Here is a 21,805-nt window from a genome sequence, read left to right as displayed (position 1 = left end):
CTTGTAATGGTCAGCCTGTTGCGTGCTTTGGTGTGTGTGTTCCCAAACAAGGACCAGTTGCGCTCTGAGGCGGCTGATGTTCGTGGGATTTGGAGGATGATGGAGCCAACAGGGGAAAGATCCTCAGATCCACAAAGTCCCTTCCACCAGGTGTTTGATGAGATATGTTGGCACGACTGCCATATCAGATCTCCATCCCAAAGCCCTTGCTTGGAAGTGTACTTCGCCAGACTGCCAAGAACCTTTCCCTCATCCAAGCCAAGGTGGCGAGACACGGTAGTGATGACCCCATAAGCCTTGTTGATCTCTGCACCAGACAGGATGCTCTTGCCAGCATACTTGGGGTCCAACATGTACTCTGCGGCGTGTATGGGCTACAGGCAGAAGTCTTCACGCTTTCTGATGTATTTCAGAACTGCAGTTTCCTCTGCTTGGAGTAACAGTGAAGTGTGCAGAGCAGTACGGATTTCTTCTCTTACATCTGCAAGCAGAGTCTGAACATCAGACAGATGCGTGCAATGCGTGCAGATGCGTGCAATCCGTGCAATGGCTACTGCTATAGGTTTCAGGAGTATCAGGCTGCTTACCACTCTCTCCCAAAATACATCATCCAGGAGGATCCTCTTGATGGGGCTGTCCATATCAGCAGACTGTGATATAGCCATTTCTTGGAGAGACTCCTTCCCCTCCAGGAGACTGTCAAACATGATGACAACACCACCCCAATGGCTGTTGCTGGGCAGCTTCAATGTGGTGCTCTTATTCTTCTCACTTTGCTTGGTGAGGTAGATTGCTGCTATAACTTGATGACCCTTCACATACCTAACCATTTCCTTGGCTCTCTTGTAGAGTGTATCCATTGTTTTCAGTGCCATGATGTCCTTGAGGAGCAGATTCAATGCATGAGCAGCACAGCCAATGGGTGTGATGTGAGGGTAGGACTCCTCCACTTTAGACCAAGCAGCCTTCATGTTCGCAGCATTGTCTGTCACCAGTGCAAATACCTTCTGTGGTCCAAGGTCATTGATGACTGCTATCAGCTCATCTGCAATGTAGAGTCCGGTGTGTCTATTGTCCTTTGTGTCTGTGCTCTTGTAGAATACTGTTTGAGGGGTGGAGATTATGTAGTTAATTATTCCTTGCCCACAAACATTTGACCACCCATCAGAGATGATTGCAATACAGTCCGCTCTCTCTATGATTTGCTTGATCTTCACTTGAACTCTGTTGAACTCTGCATCCAGCAAATGAGTAGATAAAGCATGTCTGGTTGGAGGGGTGTATGCTGGGCAAAGAACATTCAGAAATCTCTTCCAATCCACATTGCCTGTGAGCATCAGAGGTGAACCAGTTGCATACACAGCTCGAGCAAGACATTCATCAGCATTTCTCTGACTACGTTCCTCCATTGAGTCAAAAAAACTTCTGATTCCAGGAGGACCATGAGTTGTTGCTATCGATAAAGTGTCTGATTCATCATTTTCACCTCAAATAGAAGTAGAGGGAATTTTGTCAGAGTTTGCTTGTTGTGAGCGCTGAGGGAACTTTATGCACTTTGCCGGATAATTCTGCATCTTTGTTGCATTCTTCACATATGATTTAGCACAGTATTTGCAAATGTACACAGCTTTTTCTTCTACACTAGCTGCAGTGAAATGTCTCCACACATCAGATAGTGCCCGTGGCATTTTCCTGTAAACATTAGAAAGAAATACAATTTCATATACAGATAAATAGTTAAGTAGTTAGATGAAACAACTCCTTTGTAAGATAAATGTTTTAAAATGAAACATCTATGGAAACAGGTGAATTAACACTCCTCAGTTAGTAGGCTCAACCAAGCTAAAACCCACATGGTAGCAAAAACTAACTAGCAGAAATTGTTAACAAGTTAGAAACTATTTAAACACACTTTGCTGTAGGCTACTATTTACTAGTTAACAAAAAATCATGTATGTCATATAAGATATATTCACCCCACCCAGTATTGTAATCAAAACTTACCATAAAGCATGTAGTCCTTGGCTCAGACAGTGTAGTAGTGTGGGCTCAATAGCATCTCATTAGTGTGCAAGATCTTGAGAATCAGCTGTACATGTGATGGAAGAGTGCATTGCACATGTGAAGGAAGAATACACTGTGCATGCAGAGGGTTGCAATTCCATTGAATTGGGGATAGTTTAACCAAAATATGCCACAAGACCTAGAATTGCCTTATGTTTATCCCACAAAAAAAGGTTCACTGTTATCGGCTAACGTTTTTGATGAATTTAAGCAAAATTCCCCAAATTCCAGGGCTTAAATTCCCATGGAAATTTACCGGAAAGTTTTCGACCCTTTGCAACCCTATGTCTGCCCATACCATAACCCCACCGCCACCATGGGGCACTCAATTCACAACGTTGACATCAGCAAACCACTCGCCCACACGACACCATACATGTGGTCTGCGGTTATGAGGCCGGTTGGACGTACTGCCAAGTTCTCTAAAACGACATTGGAGGCAGCTTATGGTAGAGAAATTAACATTAAATTATCTGGCAACAGCTCTGGTGGACATTCCTGCAGTCAGCATGCCAATTGCACGCTCCCTCAAAGCTTGAAACATCTTTGGGCATTGTGTTGTATGACAAAACTGCACATTTTGGAGTGGCCTTTTATTGTCCCCAGTACAAGGTGCACCTGAGTAATGATCATGCTGTTTAATAAGCTTCTTGATATGCCACACCTGTCAGGGGGATGGATTATCTTGGCAAAGGAGAAATTCTCACTAACAGGGATGTAAACAAATTTGTCCACAATATTTGAGAGAAATAAGGTTTTTGTGCGTATGGAACATTTCTGGGATCTTTTATTTCAGCTCATGAAACATAGGAACAACACTTTACATGTTGCGTTCAGTGTAAAACAAATGAGTAGCTTCTTCAACCTCCGGTGAACACTGATGTATGTTCTATTTCAGAAAAAGCCCCTTGCTAAAGCCCCAGTGGAAAACGTCTTTCTGGGCTACCATTGTATCATGAATGATGCTCTCTCTCTTTACTGGTCTCTCTCCCTTTACCTCCCCCTTTCTCTCTCTCTATCTGTCTCTTTCTCACCCGTTGGGGCCTATAATTAGCAAGGATGCCAATATGGGTTGGGCACAGCTGTGCAGAGAATGCATGCGTGTACTGGTATCTTTTACACACAGAATGTCGACTGCTGTCGAAAAAGATGGCCGCTCTGACCTTTTCTGACACTTACTGTATCTGGAGTGTCCTCATCAAAAGACTGTCCGTCTGTCTGTCTGTGGACCTGTGGGACTCTTCTAGAGAGCATATAGCATCAAACAATGGCCTGTCTTCTAGTAAGACAGACCTGGGTTCAAATGGTGTTTGTTTTTGTTCAAATTCTTTAGTTGCGCTTGATTGAGCTTGTCTGGAGAAATGGAAAAGGCCCAAAAGTGCAAACCCCGCTTCTTTGGCATTTCAGGTAGGCTCAAACAAATGCTCAAAGTATCTGAAGGAAAACAAACAATATTTGAACCCAGTGTGTCCTCTAGTTCTGACTACACATCCTCTTTATGGACAGTATTACCTTTGAATAGTCTCCTCTCCTCTGACTAGATAACATCTGAACCGTCCTTTCTCTATTTACAGCACAGAGAGTACGGACTAGTGCTGAACGATTAACCGAAATGTCTGTTATTTTTCAGTTTTCAGTCTTATGAACAATCCTCCTTTTTTTTTATCAACAAGTCTGATAAATTCAAATATTCTTTCTACAGCTTATCAGAGTACACCCAATATGTTCCCACTGTTGATAATGCTTATTATGCATTATGGTTGAACCAAAAGATTACATGTAACAAAAATGAAATTGGAAACAATTAAATATATACTGTATATTACATTTAATTAAATAATAATGTACAGTATGTTGATGCTAATATTATGTACAATATCTAATTATGTTGACATATGATAACATTAGCCTAATATATTCAACATGTTGTAAACTATTGTCCTTTAACAGTTTCACACAAATCATTCTCATCAAACTAATAATTGACACACCCCTCAATATTGTCATTGCCAACATAACCGTTGGTGGTTTACAAAATAAATTACTGGGAGTTTATATGTAGAGTATATAGCTTACAGTTTAGTTGCCATTAGTCAGCACTTCTACACTAAATAATTTCTCTGCTTTTTATTTTTCCGTTTTTAAACAACTAATTGACTGACGTCAGTTCAATTATTTATATTCCATTTAGTTCTCCGTTTTTTGGGGGAGCTTGATGCTCAGTTTCTGTGGAGAAAAATCTGATCTAGCCCAAACTCTGCGATGTAGTAGGGAATTATAGTTTCCAACAGGCCAATATTCTACATAGTTTAGCACAGGAAATGTGGTAATTAACTACAATAACCATAATCCATTGCACGTCCGCTTACTTGTCTGGTCTCGGGCTGTGTGCAGCACGCGAGAGAGATAGAAAGCAGTTGCATTGCGGGGCTTTCTCTACCTACAAATACATGATCTAGGTGATTGATAGTTGGTATTCAGCAGTCATAAAAGTGGCTAATTTACTTTGAAGAACTACTAAAATAGTGAATTTGTCAGGCTATATAGGCAGCAGCTCTATAGAGATGAGATGTTGACTTGGAATTAAATAATAAAGTCATCGAATAAAACAAATATTTAACTAATGTGAATAAATTATGTTAATAAGTGATAAGCAGTAATGAGCAGTCACTACCATCATTGGACTTTTATTAATTGTTTTATTCTGTGTTATTACAGCATTCAACCCACAAAATGCATAGTGCATTTAATGTTAAAAAAATATATAATCAAAAAAGAAATCAAAAACAGTGATCTTTTTTTTATAGTCGAAACGACCTCAAAAGCACTAATCGCTCAGCACTAGTACCGACAGAAGTCCTCTTCAGATCTTATCTTACGTTTGCTTCCTCCGACTTATTGTTCTCCCTTGAATTATTCCCAAATAACCAGTGTCTCCTTCAATCTGATTGCATTGCTTTCTTCCCCTTCAGCTAATAGAGCCGGTTGGGCCGGCAGTGGACTGGCAGAGTCCAGAGACCCCCCCAGCCAATTACCCAGTTCACCGCCACAGCTGGTCCTCTTTACCAAACAGCCCTACAATTTAACCATCCACAATACCAGGATTCAACCCAGACCACCCAGGGAGATGGGGGAAAGCAACAGTAGCCCACATGAGTGAGGGCACACATTTCCACAACGAATGATCTCCCTTAGGGAAATTAGAGGAACAAACAGAGGGAGAGCTAGCTATCAACACATCTGTGTTCCCCCATCACAAAGCATCCGAAAGTGTGAAGTAGAACAGACACACTGGAGGGAGTTGATTCTGTCTGTCACAACGCGCTCAATGCCTATCACAGAAGAAACCTGTTTTGTCCAAGTAAATAACCCCAGGGCAGATTAGAAAGGGTCTTGAGGGAACCATTGACCTGGATGGGAGAGAGGTTCAATCAGCTGACACGGTTTAGATGTGCCTAGTTACTTATTGTATGGCTCTCCCTGGTAGGTGGATTAAAGACTTTATACTCAATCATTGATGACCCAAAACAACACTGCTCATGAGTACTGTAAGTCGGTCTGGATAAGAGCGTCTCCTAAGTGACAAAAATGTAAATGTTAATGAGAAATATGAATTATTCAATCAGGTCCATCTAAGAGCAAACAGAAACCTGGTTAAGATGAGAAAATTCTAATAATTACAAGGGTAAAAGAAATTGAGTTTAGATCCCAATTAAAATAAGGCATGTACTGATCTGATCTGCATACTGAGCTCCAATAGTTTTTTCCCCCTTTGATAGATGTTCTCATCATAGAGAATCTCCCATGGACTCTAAAGCAGGATCGCACCATTATATTACTGAATGATACAGTACTATCCACAGATCCACACAATTACAGAGTATAGTACTTAAAGGCTGTCATTCAAACATCTAGGACAGCCGCTAGGCATACTGTGAAAATTATGATCCATCGATATAGGCCTATGCACTGTCTATAGGCCTATACACTGTCAGAGTATTATGATTATAAATGGAGAATACAACTTCCAAAAACCTAAATACAACCTCTATAAAATGTTTGATAACACTTCACATTTACCATGGAGTAAAGTGGTAATAACATGGTTAAAGTATATTATAAACTGGGTGGTTCAAGCTCTGAATGCTAATTGGCTGACAGCCGTGGTATATCAGACCATATACCACAGGTATGACAAAACATTTATTGTTACTGCTCTAATTGCATTGGTAACCATTTTATAATAGCAATAAGGCACCTCAGGGGTTTGTGATATATGGCCAATATACCACGGCTAAGGGCGTTCATTCGTGCCTAAGAACAGCCCTTAGCCGTGGCATTTTTGCCATATACCACACCTCCTCGGGCCTTATTTCTTAAGTAACACGTTATACAGTAGTTGTTGCTGTTTACAACGTAAACAACCTGACTTCTATATAATCAGACTTTAACTCCTCTAAACTGCTCATGGTTCAACTCATAGGCCAGGGGTAGTCAACTCTGACCCTACGAGGTCCGGAGCCTGCTGGTGTTCTATTCTACCTGATCATTAATTGCACACACCTGGTGTCCCAGGTCTAAATTCGTCCCTGATTAGAGGGGAACAATGAAACAATGCAGTGGAAGTGGCTTCGAGGCCCAGAGTTGAGTTTGAGGGTCATAGGCTATATCAAGGAAAGGAATGGCAATGTTTCGCAAAAAAACTCAGAGAAAAAAATTAAAAAAAGTTACTGCATATATCTCTTTCAATGAAATTGAATTATCCTGATGACAAAGCAGCAGCATACTTACAAGGCTTCCTGATTGACATTCACTAGCCCTTCAGTTATGAGAATAATAGGCTTACAACAGTGGTATAGGAGTTGAACTGGGCCTGACTGTCTATTATTCAAAGTCTGTGGCGCTGTCCTTGGTGCTGTTGCAATGCTAAAACACAGCTCCTTGAGTCACAAACAAGTTCTGCTTTCCTCTTTTACATAAAACATGCCTGCTCTTGTAAATTAGTCTCCATGCAGTAATCTGAGTGACTGTATACTTACACACAAGGCAGTCTTTTTTTAACTCTCTTGACTATGCGGGGGCATGTAGCCTAGCAGTTAAGAGCGTTGGGCCTGTGACTGAAAGGTCGCTGGTTCGAATCCCTAACTCTCTTGACTATGCGGGGGCATGTAGCCTAGCAGTTAAGAGCGTTGGGCCTGTGACTGAAAGGTCGCTGGTTCGAATCCCTGAGCCGACAAGGTGAAAAGTCTGCCGATGTGCCCTTGAGCAAGGCACCTAACCCTAACGGCTCCTGTAAATCAGTCTGGATAAGAGCGTCTGATAAATTACTGAAATGTAAATGTACTAGAGGTGCACAACCAAAGGACTTTACCCTGCTATTGATAGAAAAGTCCCTTGGTATCTTCGTATTCTTTCTGCTTTGCTCTGAATAGGCTGCTGCTCTGTGACTTGTTCCACTGTAGCCTAGATCCAGTGATTGAAACACTCGACACAGAGGCCAAAAGCCACTGGCCCATATATAGACTGAGAAATCCATTCCAGACAAGCCAAGCATTGTTATTTGGCCCCCACTGCTCCACCACAGTACTACCCTACATATCACACTATAAATCTTGGATTTTGTGTTTTTACTCCCAGGGTGACCAGTACGAAAATGTATGCACTCACTACTGTAAGTTGCTCTGGATAAGAGCGTCTGCTAAATGACCAAAACTCWAAATGTTATGGCAAGAGATGCTGTATGTGTGACATTCTCCCATGTAACCTTACACCGCTGCACAGTAGCAGTATTGTTGCAGTAGTCCGTGGTCAGCATAACACACTTTAAGCCATCCATCAAAGTCATATACTGTAGGACATAAGGATGATACACGTCCATGAGAAAAATGGAACCCATCCACTGCTCCTGGACTGAAGAGCTTTACAGAATGTTTAAACCCAGCATGGCTTCGGCAGCTGGACTGAAGAGCTTTACGAAGGTTTAAACACAGCATGGCTTCAGCATCTGGACTGAAGAGCTTTACAGAAGGTTTAAACACAGCATGGCTTCAGCATCTGGACTGAAGAGTTTAACAGAAGGTTTAAACACAGCATGGCTTCAGCATCTGGACTGAAGAGCTTTACAGAAGGTTTAACACAGCATGGCTTCAGCATCTGGACTGAAGAGCTTTACAGAAGGTTTAAACACAGCATGGCTTCAGCAGCTGTGACTGAAGAGCTTTACAGAAGGTTTAAACCAGCATGGCTTCAGCAGCTGGACTGAAGAGCTTTACAGAAGGTTTAAACACAGCATGGCTTCAGCATCTGGACTGAAGAGCTTTACAGAAGGTTTAAACCCAGCATGGCTTCAGCAGCTGGACTGAAGAGCTTTACAGAGGTTTAAACCCAGCATGGCTTCAGCAGCTGTACTGGAGAGCTTTACAGAAGGTTAAACCCAGCATGGCTTCAGCAGCTGGACTGAAGAGCTTTACAGAAGGTTTAAACACAGCATGGCCTCAGCAGCTGGACTGAAGAGCTTTACAGAAGGTTAAACCCAGCATGGCTTCAGCAGCTGACTGAAAGGCTTTACAGAAGGTTTAAACCCAGCATGGCTTCAGCAGCTGGACTGAAGAGCTTTACAGAAGGTTTAAACCCAGCATGGCTTCAGCATCTGGACTGAAGAGCTTTACAGAAGGTTTAAACCCAGCATGGCTTCAGCAGCTGGACTGAAGAGCTTTACAGAAGGTTTAAACCCAGCATGGCTTCAGCAGCTGGACTGAAGAGCTTTACAGAAGGTTTAAACCCAGCATGGCTTCAGCATCTGGACTGAAGAGCTTTACAGAAGGTTTAAACCCAGCATGGCTTCAGCAGCTGGACTGAAGAGCTTTACAGAAGGTTTAAACCCAGCATGGCTTCAGCAGCTGGACTGAAGAGCTTTACAGAGGTTTAAACCCAGCATGGCTTCAGCAGCTGGACTGAAGAGCTTTACAGAAGGTTTAAACCCAGCATGGCTTCAGCATCTGGACTGAAGAGCTTTACAGAAGGTTTAAACCCAGCATGGCTTCAGCAGCTGGACTGAAGAGCTTTACAGAAGGTTTAAACCCAGCATGGCTTCAGCAGCTGGACTGAAGAGCTTTACAGAAGGTTTAAACCCACATGGCTTCAGCATCTGACTGAAGAGCTTTACAGAAGGTTTAAACCCAGCATGGCTTCAGCAGCTGGACTGAAGAGCTTTACAGAAGGTTTAAACCCAGCATGGCTTCAGCAGCTGGACTGAAGAGCTTTACAGAAGGTTTAAACACAGCATGGCTTCAGCAGCTACACTGCTCCTTTCTTCTATCCAAGGCCTTATAACCATATGTTGAATCGAAAGCTATTTTGCTAATATTGACCAATGGTCGGCTGAGCTCTAGCCAAGATAAAGGATATTGGGCAGGTATTAGTGAAAAGCACAACAGAAATCTGCAGCAATATGTTTATTTGTTTACTTCTCTGTTAGCCTCAACAGGCTGGGAGTGAGTCACTTTCTGAGGTGTGGTCACTGGTCAACAACACAACCCTAGCATGCAGCTCACGTAAAGGAAACCATGATAATCACTATTCTGTGGACCATACCTCCATGTCTGCTATTTGGAGAGAGTAAGTATTGGTATGGACACACATTGATGCCCTACCTCTTCAAATACGCTAAGAAAATAAATCAAGTTCCAGATAGACCTATCACTTTAAACATTCCAAGCAGAGTGGTGCAGACATTATCATAACCATTTAATTTCAAATCAATCATAGCATTACCTTGTGCTGGAGTTTGCAGTTTCTACATCATAAATCAAAATGATGATAAAAACAGACAAATAGCCAACATGTACCAATGTAAACAGTTTATTACATTTACACACAAACATAGTTGTACATTGTTGGCCTATTATAACCCATTTCTGATGTCCCATGGTGACAGATGAGACCAAAATAAAACACATCCATAAAATAGTAAACAATGGACCAGTATAGCTACATGTTCTGACCCATGAGCTTGCACAATGCAGCACCACCTGTGTCTGTAACATGTGCCCTCACTTTGCTAACCATGATGTGGGCTGAAAAACGCCCCGTCGGGCGAGTAAACCAGCTGGCAGAGCGGCCACAAGACGCTCTCCTCTCCTCCTCTCCATCTACCGAAGTCAGACCACACCTACCGCATTGCAGAAACACATACCGAAAACCGAGACAGGAACTTCGGGATTGCAAGTCATAACTGTCATACACCGGTGACAGTCTACCAATAACTTATCAAAACCGCTAGACGTTACGCATACCGCCATAGTAAATTGCACAAAATAGCGCACAACTCCCACAAAATAATACAACAGACAACTTTTCCTTTGATGCGCAAGAATCCATGCGTAAYCCAATTATTAGACACTTTTTAACCAGTCGCAACTAGGCATCGGCCGTTTTGATCACATGGCCATGATACTGTATCCAGAGGAAAATTATACTCATATGATACAAAGTAGCTTATGCAGAAAGCATGATTTCTCAAATTACAACGAGGGCTACGGGATACAAAGATTCAATAAAAATTAACATATCTCTATTCGTCTTGAATGTTACTATAACTAAGTTATCCATGAGCAGTATTTTTTTGTACAAGGGAATCGCATCGTCATCTCCTGTAAATGATGCAACGGCCGCACGTCACATTTTCAGATGAAAACATCGATAATGAAACTATTTTCTCTCTTTCCACAATTCATGTGCGACTACTGAATTCAATACATGAGTCCCCTTTATGAAATCCGGAGTTACTATTGTATTACCGGGTATCCTGTGTCCTCCAAAATCCGTTGTCTGGGTACAGTTTCTCCAAGCTTTGGCTGCTGACTCCGGTAGTCCCCCTATGTCATCCTGCCACTGCCTGCAGTAGCCAAGCTAGCTTGCCACCGTAGGCTACACCGGGCACACGGAATTCTGGGATAGCCAAGAATGCCCACTTTATGAAAAAAAATCTGGACAAAACAGACCCAGAGATGGATAATACCTGGTGTTGAATTACGTAATTATACCTCTACAAAAGTATACCTCTACAAAATCCCTGAAGTTTAGGTCCTAATCACAAGGAGCTATCACGCACTCACAAAGGACATTCGGGGAATACATAACCTACTTATTCAGACTTCTGTAGTGTTATTATTTTCTATATCGATGATAAAAATCATTAAATGTTTGAACAAATATTTTTGCTTACACTTATTTTCATATTGATATAAGCTTTGCACTACAACAGAGTGTAGGATCATAATATTTTTGTTATGAGCAATTTGGTGATCCTATAGTGAGTGGTATTAGTGCCCGCACCACAGCTGGGCATTAGGGACTCCCCTRGCAAAAGTTCAAGTTGGAGCTCTTCCATACAACACATACAGGTACACATATCCTTGAAGCTTTGGAATAAAAACAGAATCTGCCAGAGACCATTGTAAACAAATTGCTAGCTGTAAAGTTGTTTTATTTGGCTCTCAGTATGCACTTGGTACAGTGGCAGCTGGTGGAAAAGTTGGGGAGGAGGATGGATGAAAATTATGTTTGTTGTTGAAAATTATGTTTAAAAAAATAAACTGATGTCTTTAGTTTTACAAGCCATCCTCTATCTAATGTGCAGGTTGATGCATGCATAGAACAACAACACAGTTTAAATAGTCCATGAGAACACAACTCAAAACTACTACATGAAACTACAGTATACGCAACACACAAAACAGATAACACAATGTCTGTTTACTGTCAATGTGCAATGGCGAAGGCTCCCGAGTGGCGCAGCGGTCTAAGGCACAGCATCTCACTGCTAGAGGTGTCACTAGAGACCCTGGTTTGATTCCAGGCTGTATCACAACAGGCTGTGATTGGGAGTCTCATAGGGCGGCACACAATTGGCCCAGCATCGTCCGGGTTCGGGTTTGGCCGGGGTAGGCCGTCATTGTAAATAAGAATTTGTTCTTAACTGACTTGCCTAGTTTAATAAAGGTTAAATACAAAAAATTATAATAAAGTGTCGTAATTCAGATATGACGTCATTGTTGGAGCACTATTCGCAGATATTTTAAACTACAGCACACGACATGGTTCAATGCGCTAATAAATCAGCATAACCTACTTTTTCGGTTTGCAGGCGTCTTGGAGCTAGAATTGGGATCATTTATACTGTGCTAATGCCGAAACAAAAAAAGGGTAACAGAGAGCAATGTACAATACGGCGAACTTAGCAAACGAGGCATTTGTGGTAAGAGTATGGAGGCCGCCATCTTTATGCACCTCTGCTATTAACAACCTGAATCCTGACCTTCAGTCTGGTGAGGACCTTCAGGGGGCCATCTGGGTCCATTTCCATTCAGCCAGATTGGCTTGATTATATTTGCGATATCCATTTATATTAAAATGCCCCAGAAAATGCATTTATGATGCTCTGTAGACCTGAGTGCATTAGCGGATACGGTCTGATGGTACTAATGACCATCAGAAGTAACCTATCTGTCACGACTACTGCCGAAGTCGGCCCCTCTCCTTGTTCGGGCGGCGTTCGGCGGTCGACGTCACCGGCTTTCTAGCCATCGCAGCTCCATTTTTCATTTATCCATTTGTTTTGTCTTGTTCCCTGCACACCCGGTTTTCATTCCCCAATCACACCTCATGTATTTATTCCTCGGTTCCCCCTCATTTCTTTGTGTGAGATTGCTTTGTGTTACGTGTCTATGTTGACGCGCTTTACTGGTATGCGTTTATTCCGTGTTTTATTTCACGAGGTATGTTATTGTGTTTATACTATATTATTGTGACTGTTTGCGCGTTTGCACTTTTGCATTGGCTGTTGGTTTCTCCTGCCTAAATAAAGTGTGCGCCTGTTCACAACTCTCTGCTCTCCTGCACCTGACTCCGCTCCCAGTRCGCACACCGTTGACACTATCAAATTATAAATCAGTTTAGACTCCTCAAAATTAAGATTCATAACAGTAACTTTAGTATAGATTACTTAGTGTAAGGTTCTGTATTTATTTTCTTAGTCAACCTTGTGTTCTGTTTCGTTGTGTTCTTGAACGTAGCCCTGTTTCTTTGTGTTCTGGAACGTAGCCCTGTCTTTCATTTTTGTTTATTGATTTCACCTGTGTTAGTTACTCACTTGGTCTCATCAGCTCTATTTAGTTCCGTTCATTCTGTTCGTGCCTTTGTGAGGTATTGTTCGTTTTAACTCTAATAAGTCTTTTCCTAGCTCGTTTGTGAGAACCAGTTATAGCCTTCAGTCCTAGTTTTGATTCACCTGCCTGTTTGCCTACCTGTGTATGACCATTGCCTGCCTGTGATCACGATTCCYGCCTTCTGTGAAGGCGAAATAAACACCTACCGCTCTCTGCGAGTGAATCTATACCTTTTTCTCACTGAGTATTCATTACACTTAGATTGCAAGTTGAATTATGAAGCCAGCAAACTTTATTAAATGTACAAACATTTCAGGTCATATTACCAGATCAAACGACAATGAAACCTCCTATGAAGAGCATCCATGTTTTTGAATATGCTAAAAAGTTATTATTTTATTAAATAATTTGTATGACGGGCATATTATCAAATAGCTGAAAAACCAACCCTAAAATAAAACAAAGAATAGTAAATAAAGATCCTATATTTTTTCCTTTGACGTATCTGACTTGTCGTTTTCCAAGTGAAGATGTTATATCATTGACTACCCGGGACACCTTCCCAAAAGCACAAGGCATGCATTGGTAAACGACAACCTATTAAAGTCATCCAGTCTGATGTATCTGTGTTTGAATTATAATCTTTACCATGGTCTGACTTCTGACTGTCATCTCATCTCCCCAAGTTCCATACCTGCCTACATGTACATACAGTGCATTTGGAAAGTATTCAGACCCCTTGATTTTTCCCACATTTTGTTATGTTTCAACCTTATTCTCAAATGGATTAAATCGTTCATCAATCTACACACAATACAACATAACTGGTTTGTATAAAAACATTTAAAAAAGGAAATAATCACATTTACCTAAGTATTCAAACCCTTTACTCAGTACTTTGTTGAAGCACCTTTGACAGCGATTACAGCATCGAGTCTTCTTCGGTATAATGCTACAAGCTTTGCACATCTGTATTTGGGGAGTTTCTCCCATTCTTCTCTGCAGATCCTCTCAAGCTATGTCAGGATGGATGGGGATCGTCACTGTACAGCTATTTTCAGATCTCTCCAGAGATGTTCGATCGGGTTCAAGTCCGAGCTCTGGCTGGGCCACTCAAGGACATTCAGAGACTTGTCACGAAGCCACGTCTGTGTTGTCTTGGCTGTGTGCTTAGGGTTGTTGTCCTGTTGGAAGGTGAACCTTTGAGCCAGTCTGAGGTCCTGAGCACTCTGGAGCAGGTTTTCATCAAGGATCTCTCTGTACTTTGCTCTATTCATCTTTCCCTTGATCCTGACCAGTCTCCCAGTCCCTACCACTGAAAAACATCCCCAAAGCATGAGGTTGCCACCACCATGCTTCACCATAGGGATGTTGTCAGGTTTCTTCCAAACATGACACTTGGCATTCAGGCCAAAGAGTTCAATCTTAGTTTCATCAGACCAGAGAATCTTGTTACTCATGGTCTGAGTCCTTAATTAACCTCTTGGAAATAGGGCGCGCCATTTCGACTTTGGGAAAAAATCGTGCCCAATTTAAACGGCCTCGTACTCTGTCCTAGATCATATGATATGCATATTATTATTACTATTGGATAGAAAACACTCGGAAGTTTCTAAAACTGTTTGAATTATATCTGTGAGTAAAACAGAACTCATTTGGCAGCAAACTTCCAAACAGGAAGTGAAAATTCTGAAAATGGGTCTCTGTGTAAGGCCTTGCCTATTCAATTGCCTTTTATTTATGGATCTGTATGCACTTCATACGCCTTCCACTAGATGTCAACAGGCAGTAGAACGTTGAATGAAGTCTCTAGCCTTCTCTGGGACCGGATGGGACTCGTTGGAGTGAGAGGTCAGCCATATCGGTAGTACTTGGTGACGCACGAGGATTTGTCATATGGTTGGTTGCAAATCGTTTGGTAGACACGAGGAAATTCTCCGTCTGGGACGTTATTGGATGTATTTCTTAAAAACATCCTAAAGATGGATTATCAACTGAGTTTGACCAGTTTATTCRACTTTTATTTTGACTTTTTGAATTTTTCGTTCATGCGTAAAATCTTTGTGGAAACGCGAGCTCCACCATGCTAGCCAAAGTTGCTAATTCGACAGACGTAATGGACATTCTAAAACCAAACAACGATTTATTGTCGAACTAGGATTCCTGGCACTGCATTCTGATGAAAGTTCATCAAAGGTAAGGGAATATTTATAATGTTATTTCGTATTTTTGTGGAATATGTTGACTCCAACATGGCGGAGAATGGCTGAACTCTGTCTCAGATTATTGCATGCTGTGCTTTGTACTAAAGTTATTTTTTTTAATCTAACACAGCGGTTGCATTAAGAACAAGTGTATCTTTCATTTGCTGTACAACATGTATTTTTCAGCAAAGTTTATGATCGAGGTTTTTTCTGTTAGATTAGTCGTTGTCTAAAATGTCTCCGGACATTTTGGTGCTATTTGTGACGATGGCTGCATTGTAAAACCAGACTTGTAGCTATAAATATGCACATTTTCGAACAAAACATAAATGTATTGTATAACATGATGTTATAAGACTGTCATTGATGAAGTTGTTCAAAGGCTAGTGATTAATTTTATCTCTATTGTGGGGTTTGTGAAAGCTATGTTTGCGGTGAAAAAATGGCGTTGTGTGTTTGGCTATTGTGGTGAGCTAACATAAATATATATTGTGTTTTCGCTGTAAAACACTTAAAAATCGGAAATATTGTCTGGATTCACAAGCTGTTTATCTTTCATTTGCTGTACAACATGTATTTTCATAAAAGTTTTATGATGAGTATTTATGTATTTCACGTTGCTCTCTGTAATTATTCTGGCTGTTTTGGGTGGCTATTTGTGACGATGGCTGCAATGTAAAACTACGATTTATACCTATAAATATGCACATTTTCGAACAAAACATAAATGTATTGTATAACAAAATGGCGTTGTGTGTTTGGCTATTGTGGTGAGCTAACATAAATATATATTGTGTTTTCGCTGTAAAACATTTAAAAAATCGGAAATGTTGGCTGGATTCACAAGATGTTTATCTTTCATTTGCTGTATTGGACTTGTGATTTCATGAAATTATATTATATGATATCTCTGTGGCGCTAGGCTAGGCTATGCTAGTCAGCTTTTTGATGACGATGATCCCGGATCCGGGAGGGGGGGTCCGTAGAGGTTTTTAAGGTGCCTTTTGGCAAACTCCAAGCAGGCTGTCATGTGCCTTTTACTGAGGAGTGGCTTCCGTCTGGCCATTCTACCATAAAAGCCTGATTGGTGGAGTGGTGGAGTGCTGCAGAGATGGTTGTCCTTCTGAAAGGTTCTCCCATCTCCACAGAGGAACTCTGGAGCTCTGTCAGAGTGACCATTGGGTTCTTGGTCACCTCCCTGACCAAGGCCCTTCTCCCCCGATTGCTCAGTTTGGCTGGGTGGCCAGCTCTAGGAAGAGTATTGATGGTTCCAAACGTTAAGAATGATGGAGGCCACTGTGTTCTTGGGGACCTGCATTGCTTGCTGTTTGGGGTTTTAGGCTGGGTTTCTGTATAGCATTTTGTGACATCGGCTGATGTAAAAAGGGCTTTATAAATACATTTGATTGATTGATTGATTGATTGATTGACCTTCAATGCTGCAGAATTCTTTTTCAGTTTTGTCACACAACACAATGCCACAGATGTGTCAAGTTTTTAGGGATCGTGCAATTGGAATGCTGACTGCAGGAATGTCCACCAGAGCTGTTGCCAGATAATGCCAGATAATTGAATGTTCATTTATCTACCATAAGGTAATGTCAATGGTGGCGGTGGGGTTATGGTATGGGCAGGCATAAGCTACAGACAACGAACATAATTGCATTTTATTGATGGCAATTTGAATGCACAGCGATACCGTGACAAGATCCTGAGGCCCATTGTCGTGCCATTCACCTGCCGCCATCACCTCATGTTTCAGCATTATAATGTATGGCCCCATGTCGCAAGGATCTGTACACAATTCCTGGAAGCTGAAAATGTCTCCGTTTTTCCATGGCCTGCATACTCACCAGACATGTCACCCATTGAGCATGTTTGGGATGCTCTGGATCGACGTATACTACAGCTTGTTCCAGTTCCTGCCAATATCCAGCAACTTTGCACAGCCATTGAAGAGGAGTGGGACAACATTCTACAGGCCGCAATCAACAGTCTGATCAACTCTATGTGAAGGAGTTGTGTCGCGCTGCATGAAGCAAATGGTGGTCACACCAGATAATGACTGGTTTTCTGATCCACACCCTACCTTTTTTTTAAGGTATCTGTAACCCACAGATGCATATCTGTATTCCAAGTCATGTTAAATCCATAGATTAGGACCTAATACATTTATTTCACTTGTAAGTGTAAGTCTTGAAATTGTTGCATGTTGCGTTTACATTTTTGTTCAGTATAGCTTCCTCTCAATTTTTATTTCTCGTGTTTTTTAAATTAATTATCCTATTTGATATTGAATATTGCATTGTTGGGCAGGGTATGCAAGATAAGCATTTCACTGTGCTTGTGCATGTGACAAATAAAACTTGAAACTTCAAAGAAGAGAGTGGGTAGATGGTTGGCTGTTTCGTCATAGCCCCCCTCCTAACCCCCCTTGGGGGAACTAATAATCCACATAACAGATTAGTAGGGGGATGAAAAGGAAATGGTTTGGAAGGTTTCCAGACACTGAGCACTCTGACTCAGAGCCTTCAGCAAATTGGAAGTGTTGCCTGAGCGGCGCCGACTCCAAGTCTCATTTACTGTTTGATGCATTTCTGTGTAGGCCAATCTCACTCCAACTGGCAACCTGTTTTCGAATGGTGAGCCAGCATCCTGCAAGTGGGACTAACGACATTAAGTAGCACTCAAGAGCGAATTCTAGCTGTTTTAGGTTCATGTCTTGCTATGTGTAATGATACTCATAATATTATTCACATGGAACTATTCCACAGCAGAGAGTATATGGTGGCTTGTGGAATTGCACCCTGTAACACCCTGTTGCAGTACTCTTTTAAATCACATTTTTATTTGATGCATGCTATCATCATCAGGTCAAAGAAATCAACKATAAAAACACCTGGGAAGCAACTACATTGTGAATGGATTACAACAACAAAAAGTGAATGCCTTACATTCTGATGAATAGAATTCCTCAACCCTATCAGTACTGTTTAACACGTGGCTCTATAAAACAAAATGTCCCTTACAAGCGAAAAGTTCATGCACCACTATACAGTACCTCTGCGCTCCATATGGCCCCTTCATATTAAAGCAGTAATGCACTTTGCATGCTGATGGGAAGCCTTAGTCCCAGAGGCTTTGGCTCCACGCCTGCAAGGATATTGTTGTTTGTTAAGTGTCATCGCCGGGTGAGAGCCTGGGCAAGGACACTGAGGAGCTGGAGCTTCACAGATACACAACGAAAACCATGGTCGTGTCCATTCGGCACACTAACGGAAAATGTTTTAAAACGTTTTGCAATGGAAAACTAAAATGAGAGTTTGTTATTGTACAAGTCCAGGTAGGCCCTCCATGTTTCAGTCTGTTTTGTTACGTTTAGAGTCTAATGAACACGACCCTGGCCACCAATGAGACGCCAGTCAACTCCGAGGTATGACTCATTACCACAGACTCCTAATTATCGGATGAAAAATAGACAAGCCGATGGAGATTCATTAAACACTCGACTGCTTCTGACGTGAGGGGCAAGTCAATCACTGTTTAATCAGGAACTGAATTTTAATGACTTTAAGTATGCTTCAAGAACCAACTGTCAAAACAAAGATGGTAAAGGTAAAAATTAAAAGGCAAGGAGGAGGAGCAGCCATGGCAGAGATAAGAACATTGCATTTGCTTTTTTAATTGTTTTCAAAGCCAGACAACAAACTGTCTTCTGAAACATGTTTAGTCTGAGCTCAGGCCGACCATGCAAAACCCTTTGTTGTGTTAGTGTTACTCTGGATAAGCCTTTTTTCTGCCATAAGTGCTTAATCCATAGAGGTAGTTTTCTCTCCACAACTGGAAGGAAAATGTGACTGTTTCTCCTGTGGGGCTATTCAGCACAGCAGCAATCAGGGCACATTTCAAGACTTCTTTATTCAGATTAAAAGCTTCCATGACGACATGTTTCAACTGCAAGTCTTTCAGAACAAATATAGTAGAGTTGTCATGAATGAGGGTGATGCTGTACAATTTTCCCTTCATTTTGGAGAGACTAGGCCTATTAAGCCTAGTTGTTACTCTTGCTGCTTTCACATTGGATTTACAGATTTTGACTGTTAAAGAAATGGGGTAATGTTTATATGACCCCCTTACAAACAGGCCCATTTTTACCACATTCATGCCTGCATATGCCTTTTATACCTACCGTGCGCATGCCGGCATGCTGGGGATGAGTGGTAGTAGTGGTGTGACGATGTTTTAATAAATCCATTGAGAATATACACCATCAAAAATAAATGGCATATTTTTTGTTTAATTATGTTATGCCCAAATTAAATCAATAGTTCATTATTTTGTTCATTAAACAGACAAGACACACCTACCCCAATCACAGTCAAACACACATATATTTTGTAGTAAGAATATAATGGAATATAACAATAAAATACAAATAATATTTTTCCCACACAACTTGTGTCACGGGAAAGTGTGAAACCGCTGTCATATAGTATCTTCATCATGATACCCATAGAAAACAATAGCAATCCTATTTTCTAAAGTATGTGAGTCTCGTGTTCATATTTCACAACCTCCAAGGGCTTTTGGAGTTGCCTATACGCGATCCAGCAAAATAATAGGCCTACACTTGAGTTAGGCTACATTATTGCATGCTAAATGTTTCTGATTAGTGATAGATGAGCAAATGAATAGATGAGCAATACCACCTCCACATATTTGCCCAGACAGAAACCAATTAACCAAATAGCCTATACAGACAGAGATTCAGTGAAACAAAATCACATTGATTGAGACAAGTCAAGACACACTGAGACAAGTCAGTGGTCACAGTCTTTTGGTCAGGATGAGCAAAATAATCCACTTGTTAAACTACATAACATGCTGGCAAAATGTTCTAACAAATGAGCCAACTAGAAAAGTTGATCATGAGCAGCACTCACCTCAACTTAGCTAACATTTCCCCAACTAACTGTAGCCTAACCAATATCTAAACGGAGATTCAGTGAAAAGTCAAATCTGACATTGATTTATCAAGACGAGTCCTCACGCTTGTCTCAAAGTAGGGCGATGGTGGTGTCCCAATCAAAACGGTGCTGAAACTATCATATAGTTGACCACACACTGGTAGGCTATTGCTTCAAATTTATTACAATGGTTAGATGACTTTGGGAGTTTCAGTAAGCAACAATTTGAAACATGCCTTCAATTGCATTAAGATGCTTTATTCCAATATTTTTCTCATTCAGTTATATTTATTCCCACAATAATTCTTTATGGATCCATCCAGTTGTGGTTAAGAAAACAGTGCATGCTTAGTGGTGGGCTATGCAAAGAGATTTGACCAGTGACATGCCAGGCAAAGTTTAGAACTGGCAGGAGGATGGTTAACTGGTACTGCCTAGCAACCATACACGAGTTTAACGGCGTAGTGCCTGCCAATGCCACCTCAGCATTACGGCTACGTTTCATACTAAGCCGTAGGCAGAAGTTGACCTAAATGATTACTAGGTTGCTAGGCGGAAATAAAAGTTTCAGCTTTGATACCGGCAATACCTTTCAGATATAAGGAAAAGGCGAAAAAACAGTTGCCGGTATGTCAAAGTTGCCGTCAAAACGTCTTAGTGTAAAAGGGATATATGTAACATGGGTTTGGTACTGTAGGCCTACACAGCAATGTTTAACCAAACATATGAGGCAAACTTCAGTAAAAACAGAGATCTGCACCACATTCTACACCAATAACATCTAATCAAGAATTCTGTTTCAAATCCAAAGTAAGTCTTCACAAGATCCAAAATGGAAACGATGCTCAGCCGAACACAGTCGGCCCACAACAGCAAGAGAAATATCCATTGAATAAGTGAGAACTCCACAAAGACCTAATTATCTTGCAATCAAAGACAATGTAACAGCGCGTCTCATAATGAATTCATATTTCAACAATGGCGAGCTCTTTGTGAATCTCTCCTAACAGTGTTTACAAAAGGGTAAAAGGAGGGGAACGAGTAAAATTAGGCTACACTGTGATGTTGACAGAAAGTTATTGGGGCAATTAAGCTTTCATATCATGGAATTGCTAAACTATGCTTAATTACACAGCGTAAGGATACAAAAAGGGATACAAAACTACATCAAATCTAACCCTAACCCATCAAATCTGTAAAAACAGTGTTTATTCCTCCTATTATCCAATGAGACAAAGTCAAATATTTAGTCTCCAAAAGATTTCAATGTTCCACTGAAGATCACAATCATTCTAGCCTGACAGTATCCCACCAGTCAGTAAAATATTTAGGAACCCATCACATCACCAATCACACTTCAGATGTGTGTGTGTGTGTGTGTGTGTGTGTGTGTGTGTGTGTG

General features: G+C 41.2%; 1 protein-coding gene across 9 annotated transcripts in view; it reads right to left on the bottom strand.

The window, feature by feature from the left end:
* The window catches only part of LOC111953231 (band 4.1-like protein 3), an 84,040-nt gene that overhangs the window by 47,756 nt on the left and 14,479 nt on the right, over nt 1-21,805 (bottom strand). For 2 of the 9 annotated variants that reach the window (XM_023972355.2, XM_023972356.2), the window contains exon 1: nt 10,863-10,982. The exons of 1 other annotated variant lie outside the window; for it this stretch is intronic. The gene's annotated coding sequence lies outside the window, so the exon portion shown is untranslated. Of the gene's footprint in view, nt 1-10,862; nt 10,999-21,805 lie in introns of those variants that run through there. 6 more of the 9 variants (XM_023972363.2, XM_023972364.2, XM_070435665.1 and 3 more) reach the window with 5 other exon arrangements.

Source organism: Salvelinus sp. IW2-2015, linkage group LG27 (assembly GCF_002910315.2).
Source record: "Salvelinus sp. IW2-2015 linkage group LG27, ASM291031v2, whole genome shotgun sequence".
Classification (NCBI taxonomy): domain Eukaryota; kingdom Metazoa; phylum Chordata; class Actinopteri; order Salmoniformes; family Salmonidae; genus Salvelinus; species Salvelinus sp. IW2-2015.
The sequence above is the reverse complement of the archived record's forward strand: the minus strand, read 5'-3'. Positions and strand labels throughout refer to the sequence as shown.